The sequence below is a fragment of the Orycteropus afer genome, unplaced genomic scaffold (assembly GCF_000298275.1).
Source record: "Orycteropus afer afer isolate SDZICR_OR568_19922 unplaced genomic scaffold, OryAfe1.0 scaffold00297, whole genome shotgun sequence".
NCBI classification, from domain to species: Eukaryota; Metazoa; Chordata; class Mammalia; order Tubulidentata; family Orycteropodidae; genus Orycteropus; species Orycteropus afer.
Window position 1 is genome coordinate 197,653 of NW_006921884.1, and position 25,097 is coordinate 222,749.

The window sequence follows — 25,097 nt, forward strand, 5'->3', positions numbered from 1 at the left end:
TGTTAATTGGTTTCCCTTTTCTTTGTTGAAGAGGGTCTGTGCAATCCTTCTGCCTAGTCCGCCATCTTGCCCCGCCTTCACAAGCAAGTTTTTTAAATGTTCTGAATTTCATTTTTCTCATCTGCAAAAGGGGGATAATTTTTCTTATCTTATTAGTTTAGTGCAAGGATAAAATTAGCCAGTGCATGTTGTTTTTAAAGGAATATTTGAAATATAGTATGTGGTCAATAAAAGAGTAGCCACAGAGGGAATTGGTGGTTCAGGGGTGGAATTCTCACCTTCCATGTGGGAGGTGCATGTTTGCTTACTGGCCGCAGAACCTCATGAGCAACCAACACCCAACTGTCAGTGGAGCCTTGTGTGTTGTGATGATGCTGAGCAGGTTTCAGTGGAGCTTCCTGACTAAGACAGACTAGGAAGAGAGGCCTGGTGATTCATTTCCAAAATTCAGCTGATAAAAACCTATGGATCACGAAACTCCAATCCACAGCCAGTCAGGGGGATGGACAAGAAGGTGGCAGTGTTTTGTTACATTGTGCATGGGCCAATCTGAAGGTAGCTAACAACAATAGGAATTCCAGGGTGGTGCAAAAGTTTAAGCACTCAAACTACTAGCTGAAATTTTGGTAGTTCAAATCTGCTCAGAGGTGCCTTGGAAGACAGTCATTTCTAAAATATCATGGCCTTGAAAATCCTATTGAGTAGTTCTATTCTACAGAGTTGCCTTTGGTCAAAATCAACTGGATAACAACTAACAACAACAATAACAACAATATTTTAGCATGGCTTTGAAATTAGGCAGCAAGTTAACTAATTTCACTGGAGTTTAGTTATTTATATGCAAACCAAGATTAATAATGCTTGCTCCTTGGTCTTGTGAGACTTAGATATAGAAATGTATTTCTTGAATCATGGGAGAAAGAAGGGCTGCTTATGCACAGGGAGACAGCCCAGGGGGCAGGAGTGTATGGAGGGATGGACACTGGAAAGAGGTAACTATGGGGAGGAAGTGGAAGGGGAGCTGTTGCATTGTGGTAAACTGTGGTCAATGACATGAGACAAAGTATACGTGAACTGCTGTATGGAAAGTGAATTCGCTCTGTAAATCTTCACCCAAATCACAATAATAATAAAAGTATTGTTTGTAAACAAACTTTTACTATCATGTACACAAATTACTTCACTTATTCAGAGCTCAACTTGCTGGCCACTTCATCTAGTATAACATAGGTAAGAACCATGATACAGGCAGAAAATTCCTCTGACTAATCAAAAAGATGTCACAAAGTACATGTAGAAATTTTGGAGACTAATTAACTTTCATTCATAAATTTTCTTATTTTCCACACAATTTTAAAAATATTTTACATAAAATGCATTAGCATATTTATCATAACAAGTTCAACTACTACCTAAGTATCATTTTATAGTGGCAAAAGAAATCCCCAAGAATTGACTAAGAGTAAATCTCAAGAATGGTGCAGTCTAGTTTTAAAAATGAAGAGATATGTAATAATCCACAAATAATTTCGGTTTTCTGCTTGAGATCTAATAACATTTTAAAAGCAGATCTTTTACTTAGATTTATACCAGTAGGGAATTGAGTTAAAAAAAATTTAGTATTGATAATGGGGCAAATTCTATTAGTATAAATTAATTTGCCTGGAAAAGTGACCATTCTAAGGATAATAAAGCACTTCTTTTCAGACCGACCTCAAAGAATAATCCCTAATATGTTTCATGACTTAATTCTTTAGGACTCAGATTGTTATTGTGTAATAAGCATATAGGAAGGTTTTTAGAGAGAGGGAGATTAAGAAAGAGAAACTTTCCTAGTCATTATTTTCCTTTCTATCTACTTTCCCAAACATTACGTGATAGCTGATTCTTGCCAATATTATTCTACTTAATCATTTTTATGAGAACTAAGTTGCCAAAATTTTCATCAAATATCTACCAAATATTGGAAAAATACAGACTTTATATAATCACATTTAATTTAGTGTTCTATAAAAAAAGATTATGTAACGACTGTTATTTATACATGCAAAGCAAGTGGGAGAAATTGGGAGAGCTTCCTGGTAGTCTGTAATGACATCAAATTTAACCTTGAGATACCTGGAATGAAATGTCTTATGATGGGAAGTGGTTGAAAAATTACCCGTTTGCCCCATTATTCAGAGTAAATGATCTATTTCACTTAATACAATACGCAAAAATATTTTTAATTTGCCTTATGTTAAAACAAAAATCTCTAGAAGGAAAGCCTAAACACTTTTGAAGGTGTGGCACCTATTAATTATTATTTTTTAAAAAGGCTTGTTCCAAACATTTACAGATTTGTATCACGATCCATGTATATTTCTACAGGTGGATTACTGTTCTCTTTGACTCTAATTTGTGATAACTTCATAGTTTTACTGTGGCTAGAAGATTGCTTTTGTTCAATGGCATTTTGCTAATGAGCTTCCTTTTTGAGGCAGAAAACTGAATTTGTTAATATAAGTAATACACTGGAGAGTATGAACTGTCAAAACAGTGTAACAGGCCTCAATCTAATTTTTATCTTCCTGTCATCCTGGGTGGAATCCCTGAGAGACGATCATAAAGAACACAGAGGGAAAATTCTGACAAGATGAGAACAGTAAATTGTTTTTTGATAGCTTGCTTTGGACTCTCCCCTTCATTCTAAGGAATCATACAAAGAACACACGAGCCTAGAAGTGTAAGGCAGTATTTTGCTAAATTGGTAATGAACACAGAGCCAAAATTGAAACCCAAGGTCACGGATAATGGAAATATACCATATTTATTTTTTTGTTACCTTTATGTTTTTAACGTTGTCTTCACTGTCTCTTACTCGGTTTCTGTTTTGTTTTCTTTTTATAGTTGCTTGTATTTCCTGCTCTTTGCCATTTGCTTTTAGGTTGGTACTAGCAGTTCCATAAAATATCTTAATGGCCCCCTGCAGGGCTTCTGTAGTGAAGGGTCTGCTAATGTTTCCATTATGACCCTAGTCTCAGAGATCTTTATATCACAGTCATCTTAATTTGCATTAGACCACAGGGAACATGCCACATAGGCCAGACTTGGGAACAATATATTTTGGTAAGTTTGAAAAAAATACATATATATAGCTTAAATTCCTCAGTAATGGTATAGCTCTAGGAGCTGAATCTAGTTACAGTGGTATTACCAGGGTCTTATCTGAGTAACTTCCATAAAAGTTAATTGAAATTACCTGAAACAATCCTCAGATGATTCTTTGAAAATAGACTCACCTTGTAATTGCCTTGCTCTCTTTTCACCTTCTTCCCTTGCTTTCCATAGTTGTGTTGTTGGTATTAGTAGAATGTCATCTTATAGGTGAAGGTGAAATGACATAACAATTAAAAACAAAAGTTGTGCCCTGGTTTAATAAAGGATTCCAATATAAATACAAGATATAAAGCAGTTGTTTTGAAATGTCAGGATGACCTAGGGTAGTGATAATAGCCAGACACAAATGCCCATGGCACACAGCCTTAGGAAACAGACACTGTCCCAGTATGGTGGTCTCTCACTTGACTTGGAATCAAAGGGAATTAGACACTACTGTGAAAACTGTGTGTAATCCGTTTTCTCATTACAAAATATGATTACTATTTCAAAAGTTGAACTCAAGTCCTGAATTATAGAACCAATAAATGAGTAGAGAAATATTGGGGGAAAACATTCAGTGTATTTAAATATTAGAATGTTTAAAATTAAAAAAAAAAAAAAAACATTTTAACTTTCAATTATTCCTTGAATTTTTACAGTTCTGTGAATCGTGAAAAAGATTTCCAAGTTTGAGATGAATATGCAAATGATTGGCTGGTATATACAATATGTTGTTGTTGTTGTTATTTGCCGTCGAGTCGGCCCCGACTCATAGCGACCCCTCCTTGGGTTTCCGAGGCAGTATCACTACTGAAGTAGGATTGCCCAACCTTCCTTCCGAGGAGTGGCTGGTGGGTTTGAACCACCAGCCCTCTCGTTAGCAGCCAAGTGCCTTAGGCACTATGCTACCAGAGCCCCTGGTATATACAATATAGCATATACAATATGGACAAAATATGGACTTTGCACACACAGTAGGATTTGAATCCTGCCCTATCATTGATAGCTGAGTGTTTGGGACCTTACTTGTGGTAGTTAAGTTTGTGTGTCAACTTGGCCGGGCCTGGTTGAGTGGCTGGGCAGCTGGATGTAGTATTCCCCATGATGAGACTGGTAATCAACTCCATGGTGGAATCGACTGTGAGCAGCTGAATAGCTGCCTTAGGGAATGTGGTCTGCTTCCAGTATATAAGCAGAAGACTTGGGGAATGGTCTCTAGCATATGGCACACTTGAAGCCTGCATGTAGCTGCGTCGTTGTTCAGCAGCCTGCAATGCTCTGCCGACCTTGGGACTTTCAATGGACTTGAATTTAATGGCCTGCTGTGTGGTTTGGTAACATCGGGACTGTGCCATTTTATTTGTTGACCTTGGACTTGTTGGCCTCAGCAGCCAGTAGCTGCTTGAGTGAACAGAAGCCTCTAACTTCAGAGGGCCGGAAACAAGAGGCAGAGCTGAAGCCCAAGGTTGAGGGGCTTTCACCCAGCCCCTAGAGTCTGGCACTTTGAATTTGGATTTCTAGCCTCCTGAACTATAAGAGACTAAACTCCTGTTTGTTAAGGTCATCCCATTTGTGGTATATTCCTGTCAGAGTGGCACTAGATAACCAAACATTACTCAACTTCTTTGAGCCTCAGTTGTTCAAATAGAGGATGTTGTTGTTCACAGTTGCTGTGGATTTAGCTCTGACTCATGGCAACCTTGCGTATAGAAGAATAAACCGTTTTCTAGCCCTGTGTAATCCTCATGATTTTGAGTCCATTGCTATGGCTGTGTGTCAATGGAGAAAGTAGCTTCAACTTTATAGAACTATTCGAGAGAGTAAATGAGGTTTCTGCATAGCCTCATACAGTTCTGGCACATAGAAAATACTCGGAATGTTTTTTCTCTTTTTTAATTTCTTTGAGAATATGAGAACTCACTTGATGTCTCACAGATAGTTACTAGCAAAGATGGAATTAAAATATGAGTACTCTGGCTTTTGGCCTGCATTTGTTATGTTTCATACCTTGATCCTTATAATTAAATATAATTCACCAAATATTCACCCACAATTTACTAATTTTATAGTCAAATTAAAAAGACTGTACTTAAAGAATAATGATATAGAACAAAGGATTCTATGACTAACAGAAGACTATATGATCTCAAGGAAAAGTATTTCTAAATGTATTTAGGAAAAGTAGTACCATCTGCCAAAAGCACAGAATAAAATATGTAGAATCCACCACAAAGTCACAAAGAAAACAAAAATAAATGTAGAATCTAAAACTTGAAGGAGATAAAATCAATCTACACTGATACAATAACACACTGTGACCTTTCATTCTTTATATCTAAATCATGGTCTAGTGATTTAGTTATTTGGTCATTATGCTTTTTATACACTGAACATCTCACAGAATGTGTTCTGAAGAAAGCACTTTAGGAAATGCTCAGTTTATGTCACAGCTATATGTGCTAGTTTGCTTGGAGTACTGCTTAAGGACAAGACTGTGACCATTCAGAAACAAATAGATTTGCCTTCTGAAGTGCCATTGGATGGGTTCAAACTGCCAACCTTTCTGCTAGAAGCGCTAAACTGCATGCATTATGCAGGGATTTTCTAAGGACCGTTGTAATTTTATTTCCTCAAAGACTGATTTTTTTGTTCTTCTGGCTGCTCATGGTATATTAAACATAATGAATTTAATTCACCTCAATAATGTTTATTGAGCACCTATTTCTATATGCCAAGAAACTGTGTCAGGTGTTCAGGACTAAACTAGAACGAAAAAGCAGACTTTTTTTTTTTTTTCTGCCCTCATGGCAGTCTATTGGGTGCATAGACTAAAAGCTTATTCTCCCTTTATTTGCCTTATTCATAAAGATAAATTTTGATAAAGCAGCTCTTATTCTACTTTTTCTTTTATATTTTGTTCCTGTTATTTCTAGTTTTTTTTTTTCCCATTTAAGAATATTTTGTATTAGTTTTCAGTCATTTTTCTTGCTCAATCTTACAGCACCAATTTATATTACTGTAAAGCCCATTTTTCACTATGACTTTTATTAGAATTATCTATTTTGAGATCAATGCCTCCTTCTCCCCAAACTGTAAACTTCTTGAGGACAGAGTTTGTGAATAATTAAGCTTAATTAGGCCTCTCTTGCACTTGATTATTTTCCTGACCTGTCCTTAAATTAATTGTCACTAAAGACAGCGTTTCATTCTTTTGTACATAGGGTCACTGAGTTGGAGCTGATTCAATGGCACCTAACAACAACAAAAATAATTTCCAATGTATAGTGCTGATGACATCTGAGCTATTCCCTAGGTCTCAACAATCTGAGCATATATTTAAGACCATTACTATTCCCTTCCCAGAAGTAAATATAGTAACAGGACATTATCTTTCAGAATTAATTAACGTAGTCTGCTTTTCATATATATTTGTGGCCTCAGTGTCTTTTTTAAAAAATAAGATCTTTAAAGAGAATTATTCTCTATCGCTTAGAGTGAAAACAAAGGATAAAGATCATTTTAGCTTACTCTTTGACCCTATGTGTTTACCACTGTTTTATGCAATCACACAAGAGACTCAAAATTTTATTGAATGGTATTAAACATGATGAATTCATTCTGTTAAAAAAAAAAAAAAAAAGATTGAAACTAAAAACAAACATGTATTTTCCCCCTATGTCTTTTTCTGAGAGAAGACCTTGAATCTACTTCTTGAAGGTCACACTCTTCACTGTCCTGAGATGTCAGTGAAAGATGAGGAAAGCCAAGTTGGAAGGTCACCAACATGCTTTCTAAAGTACCATTTGTCTTGCTTCCTGTATTTCACAATATTTTCATAACATTGTATCTACTTGAATAGCATAACTGATAACATATGCAATTTACTCCTTAAAACAAATAGGACTCTATCTATATATTTATATATGAGTGTCTTACTTAGTGTTGCTATAACATAAATACCACAAGTAGGTGGCTTTTAAGAACAGAAATTAATTTTCTCACAGTCCTGGAAGCTAAAAGTACAAATTAAGGTATCAGCTATGGATTCCTTCCTTGTAGGCAGTTCTGGGAGTTCTTTGGTTCGTTGACATTCCTTGGCTTACAAGGTGTCTTTCTCTACCTTCCCCCATCTTAATCCCCTCCTACCTGTAAGTCTCTGTGTCTATTCTGGTCTTTTTATAACTCAGAACTGATTAGGTTTAGGATTCACCCTACTCTGGTATTATCTCATTAACATAACAAAATAAAAACCCTATTTCCGAACAGGATTACATCCACAAGTACAAGGCCTACAAATTCAAATACATATTTTGGGCGGACATAGTTCAATCCAAAAAGGGGATAACTATACATACACACATACACACATACACACATACATACAAAACCATGTATTTCATCACATTTAGCTTTGGATTTAAGGAAGTATGTAATAAAATATTGGTATATCCAATTATAACTTTAATCCACTATTTTTCATAGATATGTAAATGTTTATATATAGTATATATGTGTAAGATACATGTTCAATATATTATATGTAGACAGTTTATTATTCAAAGTAGTTCTACTAAAAATGTGTACGTTGTTGTTGTTGTTGTTAGGTGCTGTGGAGTCAGCACTGACTCATAGCCACCCGATACATAACAGAATTAAACACTGCCCAGTCCGTTGCCAGCTTCACAACGCTTGCTGTACCTGAGCCCATCATGATAGCCACTGTGCCAATCCATCTCTTTGAGAGCCTTCCTTTTTTGTTGTTGACCCTCTATTTTATCAAGCATGATATCCTTCTCCAGGGAATGGTCCTATCTGAAAACATGACCAAAGTAAGTGAGACGAAGTGTGGCCATTCTCACTTGCCTGATTCAAAATGGCCAAAACCAGTCCATTTCAGCTCATTAATGCCTAAGATATCGATCTTTATGTGTTCCATTTCATTTTTGACAACTTCTTATTTTCCTTGATTCATACTTCATATATTCCATGTTCCAATTGTTAGAATGTTTGCAGCTGTTTCTTCTCATTTTGAGTTGTGCCACATCAGCAAATGGAGATTCCCAAAAGCTTTACTCCATCCACATCATTAAGGTCAGCTTTACTCTGAGGAGGCAGGTCTTCTGCAGTTGCATTTTGAGTGCCTTCTGATCTGAGGCGTTCATCTTCTGGCCCTATTACTCTTGTAAATGTATGTAAATAATTTAATTATGATATTGAAAGTAATGCTTCTAAAACATGCATTAAGTAATAACCTTTGAAAATATCTTTCTCATAGAATCTTTCCAAACGAATCCTTGTAGTACTGCTCCAAAGCCTAGGAAACCCAAAATGTGGAATTGTTGGTTGAGGAGCAAAAGATGTTTTAGCCCAATAGATCATTTGCCCTTTCCAGAAGTCTATCTTTGGTTCCTAAGATAGATTGGCTCCGTTAAAGATATGAAGGCTGATGTGAACTGTCAGGTCAAGGCCACGATAAATCAGGGTTATAGGCTGCTCCTGGCTGGTATTTAGGTGAAAGGCATCAAAGTGATTCACAGAGTAATCACTTTGTTGTCTAAGAATAACAGGCTTAGTTCTAGTAATAAATTCTAGTTTGCCATCTCAGAAAGCATATTAGAAAGTTCTATATTTAGAGCACAAAATAACATGACATTAAAGATGTTTTTCTGCCCCTGCCTTAGTTTCTCTGTGCTGCTGTAACAGAAATAAACACAAGTGGGTGGCTTTAAAGAACAGAAATGTATTTTCTCACAGTTGTGGAAGCTAGACTTCTGAATTCAGGGCATCAATCCCAGGAGGAAGGGTCTCTCTATAGCTCTAGAGGAAGATCTCTATACTTTGAGGTTGTAGGGGCAACAGGTATGTATGAATGTCTTGTTTACTGTGGTATCCCCACAAGGGGATACTAGATATTAGCCTAGTACTTAGCTCATTGTATATTCTCAATAATTGTTTGCTAGTTTAATTTAACATTATGTGGAAAAAAATACATCTTAATTTGTATTATAATCTTAAATTAGTTTTCCATCTCCCTGAAGAAGAAGAGATTATAAATGAGGTCAAATAAGAGTAATGTGGGAGGAAACAAAACACTCAGGTTTATAATTATTTCAGACTATGATAATTAATAATAATGTTGTTGTTGCTTTGTGCCGTTTAGTTGAATCTGACTCATAGCAACCCCTCCTTGGGTTTCCGAGTTGGTATCACTATAGAAATTAGATTGCCCAACCTTTCTTCTGAGGAGTGGCTGGTGGGTTGGAACTGCCAGCTTTCTGGTTAGCAGTCAAGTGCCTTAGGCACTATGCTATCAGAGCTCCTATTAATAATAACAGCTTCCATTTATTATGTGCTTATTTTTCAGCCTATTACTATCAATTTCTTTTGACAGATGAGGAAACTGAGTCATAGAAAGATTAAGCCATTTGCCTAAAGTCTCAAATCTAATATGCAGGAGGTCTGGGATGTGATTCAAGTAATCTAACCACAAAGTCTTCATTCTTCACTGACCTCAACTTAACTGAATTGGACTCTACTATGTTTTTATAAAATTTGAAATGTAGTATTGTGAAGGAACAAATGCTCATGTGGCAAGTTCATTTCTTCCAGAATATTGTGATATCAAACTGAGTTATAAAAGTCACTAAAATAAAGACAAAAGATTTTTTAAATATATCCACAAATTTTGTAAATACATAAAATAGCTGAAAACAAAGAAAAGTGAAGTTTATGATTTAATAATGGTACTTTAAATGCTTTTTACTGGGGCAAGTACCGACAGCAACAATCAAGTACAATAAATTCAGCACTGTGGGTAAGCTGTGAGATCCTGGGTAGCACAAATGGCAAGTGCTCAACTTGAGAGAAGTTGATGGCTCAAACCCACCCAGAAGGGCCTCAGAAACCCTAGAGAGCATGAATCAGAATTGGCATTGGCTCAACAGAAACAAGTTTGGTTCATAAGTAAATAATGTACAAGTTGGAGTCTCTGGTTGGTGCAAATGGTTAACACAGGTGCTAACTAAAGAGTTGAAGGTTCAAGTCCACCCAGAGACATTTCAAAAGAATGGTCTGGGCATCTACTTTTGAAAAATCCAGCAGAGAAATTGACAGGGAGCACATTTCTCCTCAGGCACACTAGAATCCGTATGAGTTGGAGTCTACTCCTTGGCAACTTGTCTGACCACTGGAATGTACAAGTTAGCTTAGCAGTTAACATAAGTACATATGTACACACATACATCAAGCAAATGTATTGCAGTTACTATGTGCAAGACAATGTGCTAGTGATGTGAGCATGATGTAAAATGTCAATCAAACCAACCACAGACCTGGGGAGAGATGAAAGGCAAACAAATAGCTACAGTACAAAAGCCCACCAGGACATATAGCATCATTTGCAAGGATTATGTTGTTTCTCCTGTGGGAAGTTAGACATGAAGAGATTGGGGAACAGCTTAAAGCAAGAAAGCAAATATCATTTAAGGGAAAATACATAGTGGTTTAGTTCAACTGTTGCTTATAGTGCATGAAGGAGATGAAGGATTTGCAAGATTCCAGCCCTGTTGTTGAAGGCCCTGAATGCCAAGACAAGGCAAGGAAGTGTGTGTGTGTGTGTGTGTGTTTTCATGTGTGTTTGAAACCACGTTTTTTTTTTTTTTTCCATATATTGTTCGTATATCATCCAGCCTCCTAACAACCATCTATTTATTTATTGTGATATGTGTTTAAATACAAATACACCATGATGTGATGGAAAAAACAAGGACTTTGACCTGAGGTTGACCTGGGAATGGATTTAAGCTCCATTTCTCCCTAGCTCTGTGATCTCAAAAAAATTACTTCCTATCACTAGATCTTGTTTACTTCATCTGTAAAACAAGCATAATACTAATGTGAGGAATTTTTAAGTAGACTAAATAAGCTCAAATCACAGTGCCTCTATTCATTATTTTACTCAGTATATCTCATTTAAGGAGCTCTAGTGGCAACAAAAGTGGCACAGTGCCTAAAGTATTTGAGCACTATGCAGAAGATTGGTGGTTCAAACCCAGCAGTCACTCTGTGGAAGGAAGATGGGGCAGTCTACTTCCATAAAGATTTACTGCCTTGGAAATCCAGTGGGGGGTCACCATGAATAGGAACTGACTTGATGAGTGTGAGTTTTTTTTTTTTTTTTTTAATATCTTATTTATCTAAGAGTATGAATATTGTCCTGCAAGTAAATGCAAAACTACTGTACAGTTTTTTGGTCAGAGGACTGCTATAGTTTGTACTACATTGTGGGTTTGAGTTCTGTGTGGAGTAGATAAAAGGCTTTATTTTTGCCTTAAGTAAAGAATTCATCAGTAGCTGGTGATATATATTATTTAGTGCTCTTTTTTCTATTGCTGTTACTCAAACTTGAGGAACAAAGGTCACTCTGCAGCCTTCCTAAACATCACATTCTAAACTCTAAGAGTTTAAGAAGATTTTCTTGAAGTTGAATTCCCTTCTGTGAGCATAAAAGTCAGAAACTGCCAGTCTTGTGAGAGTTTAGGTGGGATGTGTACTGCCTAGAAAATATTTATTACTCAACTACTGTCCTCTACTTTCCTCCTGTTCCTTAATAACAAAGATATCCATGGAGATGATGATAAATAATAGAAGAAAAATATCCTTGGGCTACTTACTGGGCATTGGGCTGTGCCTTTTTGGTTAACTTTTCATGTACTCATGAACACAGTCAGGATAGATCAATGTCCACAATCTGCCCTAATTTTCTCTCTAGAATATCTAAGAAGAAAAAGAAGTATAGAGAAGTAGTTGCAGTTTCAACATTGTGACATTACTGCATGATAGGGGCCAAAAAACCAGAAAACAAACTCACTGCCATGGAGTCCTACCCGAATCATAGCGACCTCTCCTTGAGTTTCTGAAGCAGTATCACTACCAAAGTAGATTATCCAACCTTCCTTCTGGGGAGTGGCTGTTGGGTCTGAACCGCCAGCCTTCTGGTTAGCAGTCAAATACCTTTGGTACTATGCCACCAAAGCTCCTTGATTGGGGCCAAAGGGAGACTAAATTGAAGGCAGAGCTGGCTGACAATTTAGGATATGTGAGTCTTATGGCAAAAGTGGAATTTCTAAAGCATTGACATAATTTCCACATATCACATGCTTACCTTCATATGTCCTCCTTGTATTTTTACTCGTAATCATACATTGAAAGATTTGCCTCAATGTATTTTTTTTTTTTTTCCAGTGCTCAATCCTCTGAAGATTTTAAGTATGTATTTCTTTTACTTTTTCTTATGGTTTTAAGTTCCTGGAATTTTTTTTTTTTTTTTTTTCTCTTCAGAATTAAATTGAGTAAGCCACTTATCACTCCATGCTTTTAGTCTGTCCAAGTCAGTCTAAGCATTCTTTTGTGACTGCCCCTTCAACACCCCAACTATCGCTATGTCAGCAGATTTTATCCTCCTAATGCATATGCCCTCTTTCAGGTCACTGATGTATAAAGTGTACAAAAATTCATCCTAATATTTATCCCTGTAGTAGTCCATTAGTTATCCCTGACTGGTTACCTTTTTCAATTACCTTCAATCTTAGTTATTTGAGCTATTTTTTTTTTCTCATTCAAATATCTCATTCTCTGTCACCATAATCACTGACCTTGTAAACCAGATTTCCTGTATTCTACTACATTAGGAAATGTCTCAAGTTCTAGGCAAACTATATGTTCGTTGCTCCTATTCTCCTTGAATAAATACTTTATGTCCCTGGATCAAGAATATTTAATCAGTTTTATGATCCATAGCCTCTTTTAGTGAATCAACATTATCTTTCCATTTTAATATACTATTTTTATATACTCTTTTTCTATCTGCTCTCCAGATTCTCTTTTAGAAAATATAATAATGATTTGTATATTACACTTGATCTGATTTATTTTATATAAGTTTTATAATTTAAAATTTCAGCATATGTTATAAATACTTTCAGTATGTATTAAATTCACATTTCAAAATAAAACATATTTTCTATATTTATTATATTTGCCTGAGTTGATTGACAAACTATGGAAGTAAAACTGCTGAGAATAAAAACTCATATACTATATAAATGCCTTTGCCAGACAGCCATTTCCAAAACTGAATCTATTATCTAATAACTGCAAATTGTTTTACTAAGAAGACTAGTCTATTTTATTAGTTGTAAATTTAAAAAATTAACTTATTTTTCAAGATATTGTACTTTACAAGTGACTGATCTAAGCATAGAAGTCCATGGTATAGAGCTTTGACTTGAACACATTTTTAGCTCTGTGTATAAGTGACTTCTGCCTTAGGTACTATGCCACCAGCAATGAACACAACACACTGCCATGGAGTCAGATCCAACTCATAGTGACCCCTTCTTGGGTTTCTGAGGTGGTATCACTACAGAAGTAGATTGCCAAACCTTCCTTCTGAGAAGTGGCACGTGGGTTTGAACCACCAGCCTTCTGGTTAGCAAATGCCTTAGGCACTATGCCACCAGAGCGCCTGTGAAAGGGTATAGGAGGGTATAAAAAGCAAAAACAAGAAGCTGAGATACATTGTGAAGCACTTGATAGAGTCCCCACCCTCATCAGGGAGTTTCATTAGCATGAAGACTTACATGCCAGGAATTATGGACCTTTCGCAGGAGTGCTGCTGTGTTCCAACCTCAATGCAATTAAAATTTTGTACTCTTATCAACATTGAAATAAATTGTACCATATCAAATATTTCCTTTGGCTTCTTTCTGTCAGGGCCTCACTTGGTAGTGTAAAAGCTTCCTATGTTTAGCTGTTAGCTGGAAGGCTGGAGACTTGAGTGCACACAGAGGCATCCTTGAAGAAAGGCCTGATGATCTACTTCTGAAAAGTCAGCCACTGAAAACCCTATGGAGTAGTTCTTCTACTCTAACACACACAGGGTGGCCATGAATCAGAATCCATAGTAACTATTTATTTATTTAGGGGGTTGGTTTATCTGTCAATTATGTTACCATCTCTTTTGGGACAAACTTGCAAGTAATTTTCTTTCTTCTAGGTGAAGAAAAAGAATAGAGGCATAAATGTCTTTAGAATTTTTATAAAGCCAAAGTCATCAGTGGCCATTCTCCCTGTCATGCAAAGGAAGATAACCTCATCTAAAGCTTTCTATACAGTATACTTGTTCTTAAACTCTGTTGCTGTTGCTGTTAGGTGCCATTGAATCAGCTATGACTCATAGTGACCCTATGTACAACAGAAAGAAACATTCTCTGGCCCTGTGTCATCCTCCTTATCTTTGCTGTACTTGAGCCCAGTGTCACAACCACTGTGTCAATCCATCTCATTGAGGGTCTTCCCCTTTTTCACTGACCCTCTACCAAGCATGATATTCTTCTCCAAGGACTGGTCCCTTCTGAAAACATGACCAAAGTACTTGAGATGAAGTCTGGCCATTCTCACTTCTAAGGAGAATTCCAAGACAGATTTGTTCATTCTTCTGACATTCCATGGTATTTTCAGTATTCTTTGCAAACACCACAATTCGAATGTATCAATTCTTCTTTGATCTTCTTTATTCAATGTCCTGCTTTCACATATGTATGAGGCAATTGAAAATACCACAGTTGGGGTCAGGTGCACCTTAGTCTTCAAAGTAACATCTTTGCTCTTTAACACAGTAAAGTGATCTTTTGCAACATTTGCCCAATGCATTACGTCCTTTGATTTATTTACTATGGCTTCCATGAGTGTTGATTGTGGACCCAAGTAAAATGAAATGCCTAACAACTTCAAACTTCTCCAACTTTCATGATGTTACTTATGGATCCAGTTGTCAGGATTTGTGCTTTCTTTATGTGGAGGTGTAAACTACTGAAGGCTGTATGTAGTCTTTGATCTTCATCAGTAAGTGCTTCAAGTCAAGTTCACTTTCAGCAAGAAAGGTTGTGTCATCTGCATATTGCATGTTGTTAATGAGCTTCCTCCCATCCTGATGCCAAGTTCTTCTTCATGTAGTCCAGTTTATCAGATTATTTGCTCAGCCTACAGATTGTATAAGTGCAACCCTGATGCATACTCTTCCTGATTTTTAACCATGCAGAATCCTCTGTTTTGTTCAAATGACTGCCTCTTGCTCTATGTACAGGTTCTTCATGAGCACAATTGTTTTGGAATTCCGACTCTTTGCAATATTATTTATAATTTTCATGATCCACACAGTTGAATGCCTTTGCAGTCAGTAAAGCACAGGTAAGCATCTTTCTGCTATTCTTTGCTTTCAGCCAAGATCTATCTGACATCAGAAATGATATTGCTCATTCCACTCCCTCTTCTGAATCAAGATTGAATTTCTGGCATTCCCCTGTTAAAATACAGCTGCAGCTGTTTTTGAATTATCTTCAGTAAAATTCTACTTACATGTGGTATTAGTAATATTGTTTAATTGACAATTTCCACATTCTGTCATATCACCTTTCTTTGGAATTGGCACAAATATGGATCTCTTCCATATGATTGGCCAATAGTTGTTGTCCAAATTTCTTGACATAAACGTTTGAGCACCCTCAGTGCTATATTCGATTGCTGAAACATTTCAGTGGGCATTGCATCAATTCCTGGAGCCTTGGTTTGTGCCAGTTCCTTCAGTGTAGCTTGGCCTTCTTCCTTCAATACCACTGGTTCTTGATCACAACTTTAACTCTATCCCTTGTATATCTTGAACATAAATACACATGCTACATGGCTAAACCAGACTCTAGATAGCCTTCAATGGCTACAAAAATCCATAATAATATCAATAACAACATTTACACTTGGAATCATTTTCCATTCCAAAACAAACAAAACTCACTGCCTTTGAGTCAATTCAACTCATAGTGAACCCTCCTTGGGTTTGCCAAGCAGTATCTCTACAGAAGTAGATTGCCCAATCTTCCTTCCAAGGAAGAAAGTGGCTAGTGGCTTTGAACCGCCAGCATTCTGGTTAGCAGTCAAATGCCTTAGGCACTACACCACCAGACCCAGTCTTATTAATTTATCCTCCAGACCCTTCCCTCCTCTGTCAGACATCCTTAGCACAGAAATTCTAAAATGTCACAACAATGTATGTTCAGCAATGGCTGATTTACCTTCAGGTATAAATGCCACCTAAGTATTATATAAATTTCTCTATTTTTGATATCAGATAATTCAATTTTTTATTTATAATTTTTGTGTTGAATATGTTGTTGTTGTTGTTATGTGCCATTGAGTTGGACCTGACCCATAGCAATCCCTCCTAGCCACCATGAATGCCCAGATCATGGGTCTTACAAATTTTTCATTTTGTTTTTTTATGTGACACATTTGGGAATATTCATTATATAAAATTAATCATTATTGTCTTATTTTCCTAATGTACTATATCTTATCATTTCCCTTATTACTGATTTATAATAAGAATTCAATTAACAGAAAAAGAATTTAATAAATTCTACCTCACTAATAATAAAAATATAAAAATTAGATTTATGTATTTTTAACCTGTCAAAATGACAAAGATTTAAAATGAGAAGTGTGTAGTAAAAGGATACTCTTGTTTGTTGAAGACAGCATTGTAATATAATGTTTACATAGTATATAACTATTTTAATTAAATGACAATACTTTGAAACATTCAAAAAGTGTAAAGAATGGGGTGTCAGTCACTGAATTATTATTTCTTCTTTTGATGGGATTTTTGCAATCCCATCAGATATATAATATACCATTCAGATATATTAACATAGCTGTTATTGGGATATTTGAAATAAAAACTAATAGAAATATCAAACACCATGAAGTTAACAGTGATTATTTGGGAGCTCTGGTAGCATAGTGCCTAAGACACTTGACTGCGAACCAGAAGGCTGGCGGTTCAAACCCACCAGTCACTCCTCGGAAGGAAGATGGGGCAATCTACTTCCATAGTGATACTGCCTCCGAAACCCAAAGGAGCGGTCGCTATGAGTAGGGTCTGACTCGACTGCACGTAACGACAACAACAACATTTCTAACAAAAAAGGAGAACTGGTAGCCCAATGGTTAAGTGCTTGGCAACAAACCAAAAATGTCAATGGTTGGAAACTATCCAGTGGCTCTGAGTGAGAATGAGGGAGAATCACATGGCGATCGGCTGTTACAGAGATTAAAAAACTAAAAAAATAAAAAACACCTCACTGCCGTGGAGTCGGATCAGACTCATAGCAACCCCTCCTTGGGTTTCCAAGGCAGGATCACTAGGGAAGTAGGTTGCCCAATCTTCCTTCCCAGGAGATTACAACCTAGAAAATCCTATGGGGCAGTTCTGCTCTGTCACTTAGGATCACTACAAACCAGCCCACTGCCATCCAATCGGATCCTACTCATAGCGACCCCTCCTGGGGTTTCCGAGGAGATATCACTAGGGAAGTAAATTGCCCAACCTTTCTTCTGAGGAGTGGTTGGTGGGTTTGAACCACCAGCCTTCTGGTTAGCAGTCAAGTGCCTTAAGCATTACGCCACCAGAGCTCCTTATGAGTCAAAATTGACTCAACGGCACCTTACAACAAGAATAATTTCTAACTGTTGGTTGTTTTTTATTTACATCTTCTTGTATTTTTTTTTTTTTAATTTTATGGGTATAAATTACTAAACAATCAAGGAAAATGTTATAACAATTTAAAAAAAATTAAAAAAAGGGTGGTGGAAAGTGATATTCAGCATCATTAAGCCAAATATTTTCCCTTTCTTTGTGATGTCAATTCTCAATGCTCTTAAATCTTTGTGTGTGCTTGCTATGGCTAAAGAGATGGGAGTTTTTCTCTTTAGGCTTCTTGGCCTCAGCAATGAGTTCCAGAGAGTCACTTTCTTACTGTTCCCACCCTGAAAGCACCAATTAAGAAATCCCATGACAGTGCAGCAGCCTAGCCTTGGCTGTGTGCTGAACTCTCGTTTATTTGAGACCACAGGGTCACTCGCCGATTATCTGTATCTTTCATGAAAATAAGGCTGTCGTCATATTTTCCTTCAGGATTACTTCTTTCTTCCTGTCTCTGGTTTGTGCAGAAAAAATAGTTGCTGTTTGCCTTACTTGGAAATTCTTTTGCTTGAAAATCTTCATCCTTTTTGTCTGTAATACCTCCTATATTGAACTTGCCTTCTATCCTTATTGGTTGAACCCAGCATTCTATGTCACGCCGGTCAGGAGATCATTACACAAGTTTGTTCGTAAATCTGCCCTTGGTATTTTGTAAATGTAAAAGTTTGTTTGATGTGATAGATAGCAACTTCATACCCATTTTATTGAAAAATCCACAATACCTATTTTCTTTTCACATTAGTTTTGCTATTTTTATTGCAGAGGCACTTTTTTTTTTTTTTTTTTTTGACATATGTTATTTCTTCAGCATCCCTTTGGGATTTATTTTATTGTATCCATTTGTAAAAATTGATGTTTGTCCATAGATTTTTAAAAATGTTGTACTAGTGTTAGTTAGAGGTTGTTAATTTTTATGATTAAATATGGATTTGCTTTAGAAGAGACACATGTATATTTATGGTACTGAGTTCAGTCACAGAATTCAAATTTTCATAATATTAATTGACTTGGGCATTTCACTAGTGGAGCTTCCATAATTGGTGCTAGAGTGGGGATTCATTGGGAAAAATCCCAACTTGAGGACAAGATGATGTAAAAGAGAGAATGGAATGTTCCCTAGGGAAGATTATTTGTCCCATATATGGTGGTTGATGGCACTATGGATAAGGGCAGCCTATGAGGGAATTTTTGCTGAATTGATACTGCCAATGGATATGGGCAATATTTCATATTATTTTCAGTTTTAACTTTTATTTTCCATGAGTCATTGCATTATTTTAGCTTTGACTTCAGGTAATATCTAATTATTTGCACTATAGGGAATAAAGAGCTCCAAGTTCATGCTTTGGAGGTGAAGTTGATCAAAGAATGCTAGACTGCTAGAATACTTGACCCCTGGAACATATACAAGGGGACTTAAAAATATTTGGACAGAAATTTAGTTTTATTGTAGTCATGTAGAATGTGGGTTCAACTTATTGTTATATAAAATTAAAAAGGAAGACAATTCCAGAAAGATAACTATAAATAAGTATAACTTCACTTGGGTTAAATATGTATTGTTTTGACAATTGCTATTCATTTTCTAAACATACAACTTTAAAAAAAAAACTTTCCATTCTGCCTTTTTACATATTTCTTCATCATATAAAATCTTTGTTTATTTGCTGTTTTAGGTCCTTCCATTCTCTTCTATGATCCTAATTTATATACATCACTATCACACTGCTTTAAATTATATTTTCTTAAGCATATTATGATGTATCTCCTTATAATGTTCCCTTTTTGTTACACAACTTAACATTATAGAACTTATGTTGTAATAACTTATGCTAGAATTTAAGATTAAAATTACACAAACTTGTTTCATTAATTAAGCAAATATCTACTCGTGAGTATGCACTGTATATCAAGCACTATTTTAGACACAAGGATACAATAATGGGTAAAATAAATCAGGTACTTGACCTCATGGGGCTAATATTGTAATATTCAGGGTAGGTGAATACAGACAATAAACCAGTAAATACATAGATAAAATTGTTCCAGATACTCAAAAGAAAATAAAAATAAGGTGAATGGAGTGGAATTCACTGGGATGGAGATATTTGACCTGAAAGATGAGAAACAGCCAACCATAGATTTCTGGGCAGAGAAATTTGAGGAAGAAATCACTGCCAATGCAAAGATCGTAAGTGATGACAGACATTTGTCACTCCCAAAGGATCTGAAATAGGTGAGATATGTGGAATGCAATAAACAAAGCAGAAAATTAGGTAAGGAGGATAGAGAGGGAGTCAGGGGTCAGATTCCAAAACCTCCACTTCTAGTCGATTCTGATTCATAACCACGCTGTAGGACAGAGTAGAACTGCCCCTTAGGGTATCCAAGGCTGTAAATCTTTATGGAAGCCGACTGTCTCATCTCTCTCACATGGAGCGGCTGTTGTGTTCCAACTGCTGACCTTTCATTAACAGTCAAATATTTCAACCACTGTGCCACCAGAGCTCCTTGGGGTCAAATTATGCAGGGTCTTTTAGAATATGCCAGGAATTCAAACTTTATTCTAATTACAAGAGGAAGCCACTGGAGGTTTATAAGTATGGATTTGGTATGATCTGATTTCAACTTCTTAAAATATGACTGTAGCAAATAATGTTGGCAACCATTCTACATGAGTCCTGGACACTCTCAGCACTCTGTCGATATAAGTCAGGATAGTCTGGAGTATGTTGAAATAACAGACATAGGAACTCTGACATTTCAGTGGTGTGACAATAAAGTTTTATTTCTCCCTCACATAAAGGCTGGTGCAGGTCAGGAGTCTCTCCTCCATTCTGTAGCTGCATGATTTAGCACATGGACTCCCCCAGGATCCAGAGGCAGTGAAAGGGAGTATTTGCCTTTAAAATAGTAATATGGATACTGATGATACTGAAAATATTTGTTGATTAGTCTTTTCTGCCAGGCATTCTGATAAATTCTTTGGATTTTTTTTTTTTTTTTCTTTTAACCTTCACTCCAAACTTATGCAACAGGAACTATGAAAAAATTAAGACTAAGGAGTAAAAGTTAAGTTTTTTCTCCAGTCACACAGCTAGTGAAGAGTGAGTCAGTATTTAAACTTACAGCTTTCTGACTCCAAAGCCTATCCTTAATCACTAATTAATTCGGATGCCATGACTGTTTTGATTCAACAATGTACCAAAAAAAAACTGACTGCTGTCGAGTTGTATCCAACTCGTAGTGACCCTTCCTTGGGTTTCCGAGGCAGTATCACTATGGAAGTAAATTGCCCAACCTTCCTTCTGATGAGTGGCTGATGGGTTTGAACTGCCAGCCTTCTGCTCAGCAGTCAAATGCCTTAGGCATTACACTACCAGCGTTCCCCATCAATGTACAGCTATTTAGATACAATTTCATAGCCATTCACTATTTCCCTTAATATCTAGAGATTCTAGAGTTGATAGTTTGAGTCTTTTTCTGACAAGCAAATTGAATATGTATTAAGTTTTTTCACTGTGTAGAGGTATTAACCATAAATGTTTTTGAAAAATTACAAGTGTTATGAAGGAAAAGAGTGTGTACTGAGGCCCTGCACACCTCTTTTTTAGCATCAACTCCTATACTTCTACAAGTGCCTTCAGGGTTGAAAATATATAGCAGGAACACCAAGTATTAATATCTTTTAAAAAGATAGCATAATGTATGTTCTTATTGGTATTAGGAATGTTTTAATTTTCTTACTAGATCCTCACAATTGTTGCTATGCTTGAGCCCATTGTTGTAGCAGCCACTGTGTCAATCCATCTCATTGAGGGTCTTCCTCCTTTTTACAGACCACCTTCTTCACCAAGCATGATATCCTTCTCCAGGGACTGGTCTCTGCAAGTAAAATGTCCAAAGGACAACAGAAGTCTCTCCATCCATATTTCTAAAGAGTGTTCTGGCTATACTTCTTCCAAGACAGATTTGTTTATTCTTCTGGCAGTTCATGGTAGATTTGGCATTCTTCTCTAACACCACAATTCAAATGTATCAATTCTTATTCATTGTGCAGCTTTCACATGCATATGGGGCTACTGAAAATACCATGGCTTGGATCAGGCACATCTTAGTCTTCAAAGTAACATCTTTGCTCTTTGACACTTAAGGAGATCTTTTGCAGCAAATTTGCCCAGTGCAATAATTGTTTGATTTTTTGACTGCTGCTTCCATGGGCATTGATTGTAGATCCCAGTGAAATGAAATATATAAAATGAGCTTAGCTGATGAACTGTTTTTAATCTTTGTATTTTTCATTTGCTTTCCTATCAGCTAACAACAAAAGAAAAAGAAAAAAAAAAAGTTACAAAACTATATCTAATATAATATGGCTAGTCTGAAAACTTTTCAGACTAGCCATATCATATTAGATACAGTTTTTTGCTGTAGTTTTTTGCTGTAGTTTTCTGGAGAGATTTTATTTTTACGGTAGTTTTCTGGAGAGAAACATGTACAATCCAGTCTAAATGTTCCTGTGAAACAGTTTAGTAAGTCTTACCTATGTGCCAGTAGAATATTTTTGCCTCAGAAATCAACAAGGTTGCTCAAAAATGAGATTTTTTTTCAGGTATAATATTTTCATAGTAGATATATCCAAAAAAAAATCTACTGGTAAATAGCCAAACAAAACAAGACCCCTTCATTGTGAATGAGAAAAACTAAGGAAAATAATTAAACAATCATTTAAAAATCCATAAACACCACATACACACACAGTGCCATTAACTTCAAACCATAAGAAATTAATTACAGATTCACTGCTAATGAACATATGGGATAAGCGCTGATACTCAACTGGTTTCAGTTCAGTGATCACAGAAAAAAAAACAAGACTCACAGACGGATGGTGGGGGGTAACGTCAGTGAGTGGGGGCCAGGAAGCAAGATTCCTTCATAACTATGGAAAACAGCTCCAAAATATTCAGACAGAGAGAAAAGGGCTCCAAAATGCATCCCATTCTGAATATGAACAGACCTTTTCAACACCACCACCTGCTGTCTCTACCTCTAGGAGCAGCTTTCACATCTGAGATGGGAAGTTTGAGCAGAAAGGAAAAGACAGACAGAGAGACACCGGACTTGGCAAAGAAACAGGGCTCTTTCCCCCACACCCACAAAAAAAAAAAAAAAAAAAGAAAAGAAAAGAAAAAAAAGACATTTTGTGCCAAATTAAAACACTGTAAACCTGAAACAGACAGCTATGTGTAGAAAAAACTTTCTGAGTCTAATCAAGGGTAAGTCATTGAGCAATAGTGACTTAAGGCTTAAGAAATGAAGGTGGTGATAGTATATGCCTTTTTCTATTTCAATATACTGACAGTTTGAAAGGGCCTCATTGAAGATGCAGATCATGAAGACACTTGCCTTTTAATATGCTAAGCTACAATGTCAAACTCAAAAGAAATCACAGCAGCAGGATCAACATCACTTCATCTTTCGGGTTCTTACCTCACTGAAAACAGAAGGGAGCTATGTTGGGCTTCATTTTTATTAATAGGATGTAAAAGCAAGTAATACCACCTGGAGTTATAAAATAGTGAATGCCACCTCCTACATTACTTGAGATGAACAAATTTCTCTCCTATTTCTATTCATGTCCAGAATCATCAGTTCATTATTCATCACCTGTGATGTATGCATTATTCATGATTAAATATTTATCAATTCATATCAGTAGTTCTTCCTATTGAATCACTCTCCCATTCTTACTCATCTGTGTTTATATCCGTTGAAAGTAAGTCTTAATTTATCTATGAGATGGGGCAATCCCAAACATTTTGTGTCTATATACAATACCTACCTTCATACTTGTAGTTATTTGTAAGCAATTATTCTCCAGATCTTTTGACTTCTTTGTGTATTAAATTTCTTTAATATTCTTATTAGTTTGAGAATCAGCTTATATGACCTCTAACTCTATCCTGATGAAGATTTTCGGCTTAATATGGGTACCAACAAATTAATTTAGCTTCTGGTTATGATTTTCATCTTCCCCATCTGTCAGAACTCTACCAATCAGGAAAAAAAAAAAAAAAAACATATAAGACTCTGACTTTCAATTATAAGCAAATTTAGTCAAAAATAATTAGGAAATCTAAATGATCGGTTCATCATATTATCACATTTTACTTAGAGGCATGTCTAGAAAACCATATTTTGAAGTACGTAATTAGACTTTCTATGAGACAACACTATGGATGACATATTACCTCTTACATCTAGTTGGGACTTTTTGTTTATTCATCTAAGCATATAAAATAAAGATAGTTCTGGCTGAGGTACCTCCCAAGTAAACCTTACCGTATCTAAGTAAAATAGATCAAGAAGAGTCTCCTCTTACGTTGTTTTTTTAAATACATACATCTTTAAAAAGTCCTATGACTAGTAACCAGAAGGCTGGCGGTTCAAACCTACCAGCCACTCCTCGGAACGAAGGTTGGGCAATCCTACTTCTGTAGTGATAATGCCTCGGAAACCCAAGGAGGGGTCTCTATGAGTCGGGGCCGACTCGACGGCACATAACAACAACAACAACAACAACAACAACATGACTAGTTTGGAAGGAGCTCTGGTGGTGTAGTGCTTAAGGCATTTGGCTGCTCACCATAAAGGTCAGTGGCTCGAACCCATCAGCTGCTCTGTGGGAGAAGGATGAGATTGTCTGCTTCTATAAATATTTATAGCCTTGGGAATCTAATGGGGGTTGCTATGAGTTGGAATCAACTCGATGGCAGTAAGTTTAGTTTGCTTTTCATTTTTTTGAGTTTTGATTGGAGGGATGTTTAATCATTAATTTGCCATTATTGAGAAAATATGGCCTACTGGTTAAAGGCATAGCTTTTAAATTCTAACCATTTGTATTCAAATCCCAACATCTCCATTTGCCAACTAAGTAACTGTACCTCAGTTTCTTTTTATGTAAAATGGGGAAAAACTGGGTATTTTGGGAAAAGTTTATTTTCAGGAGCAAGAGACATAATGACTTGATTTTTATAAAGATTTCAGAGCCTGTTATGTAGTAAACACTCAATGAATTCTGGCATAATTATTCCAATAAATGACTCTAAAGTAAAGGAAAGACTCTGTTCCTATAAAAGAAATATGGAGAAGGGTGCCCCATAAGAAATACTGAAACTTAGTAGCCCTAAGGTAAAGATGTTTCCCCCTATTCTCCATAGTTTGTGGATACTTCATTATATCTCATGTGTGCATGTGGGGGGTACAGAGTTAAAGGGAACTACTGAAATAAAGATGAGAGAGTGTCAATCTTGAGTTATTTTTCCATGTGAAGACCAGTTCATCGCACAACAAAATG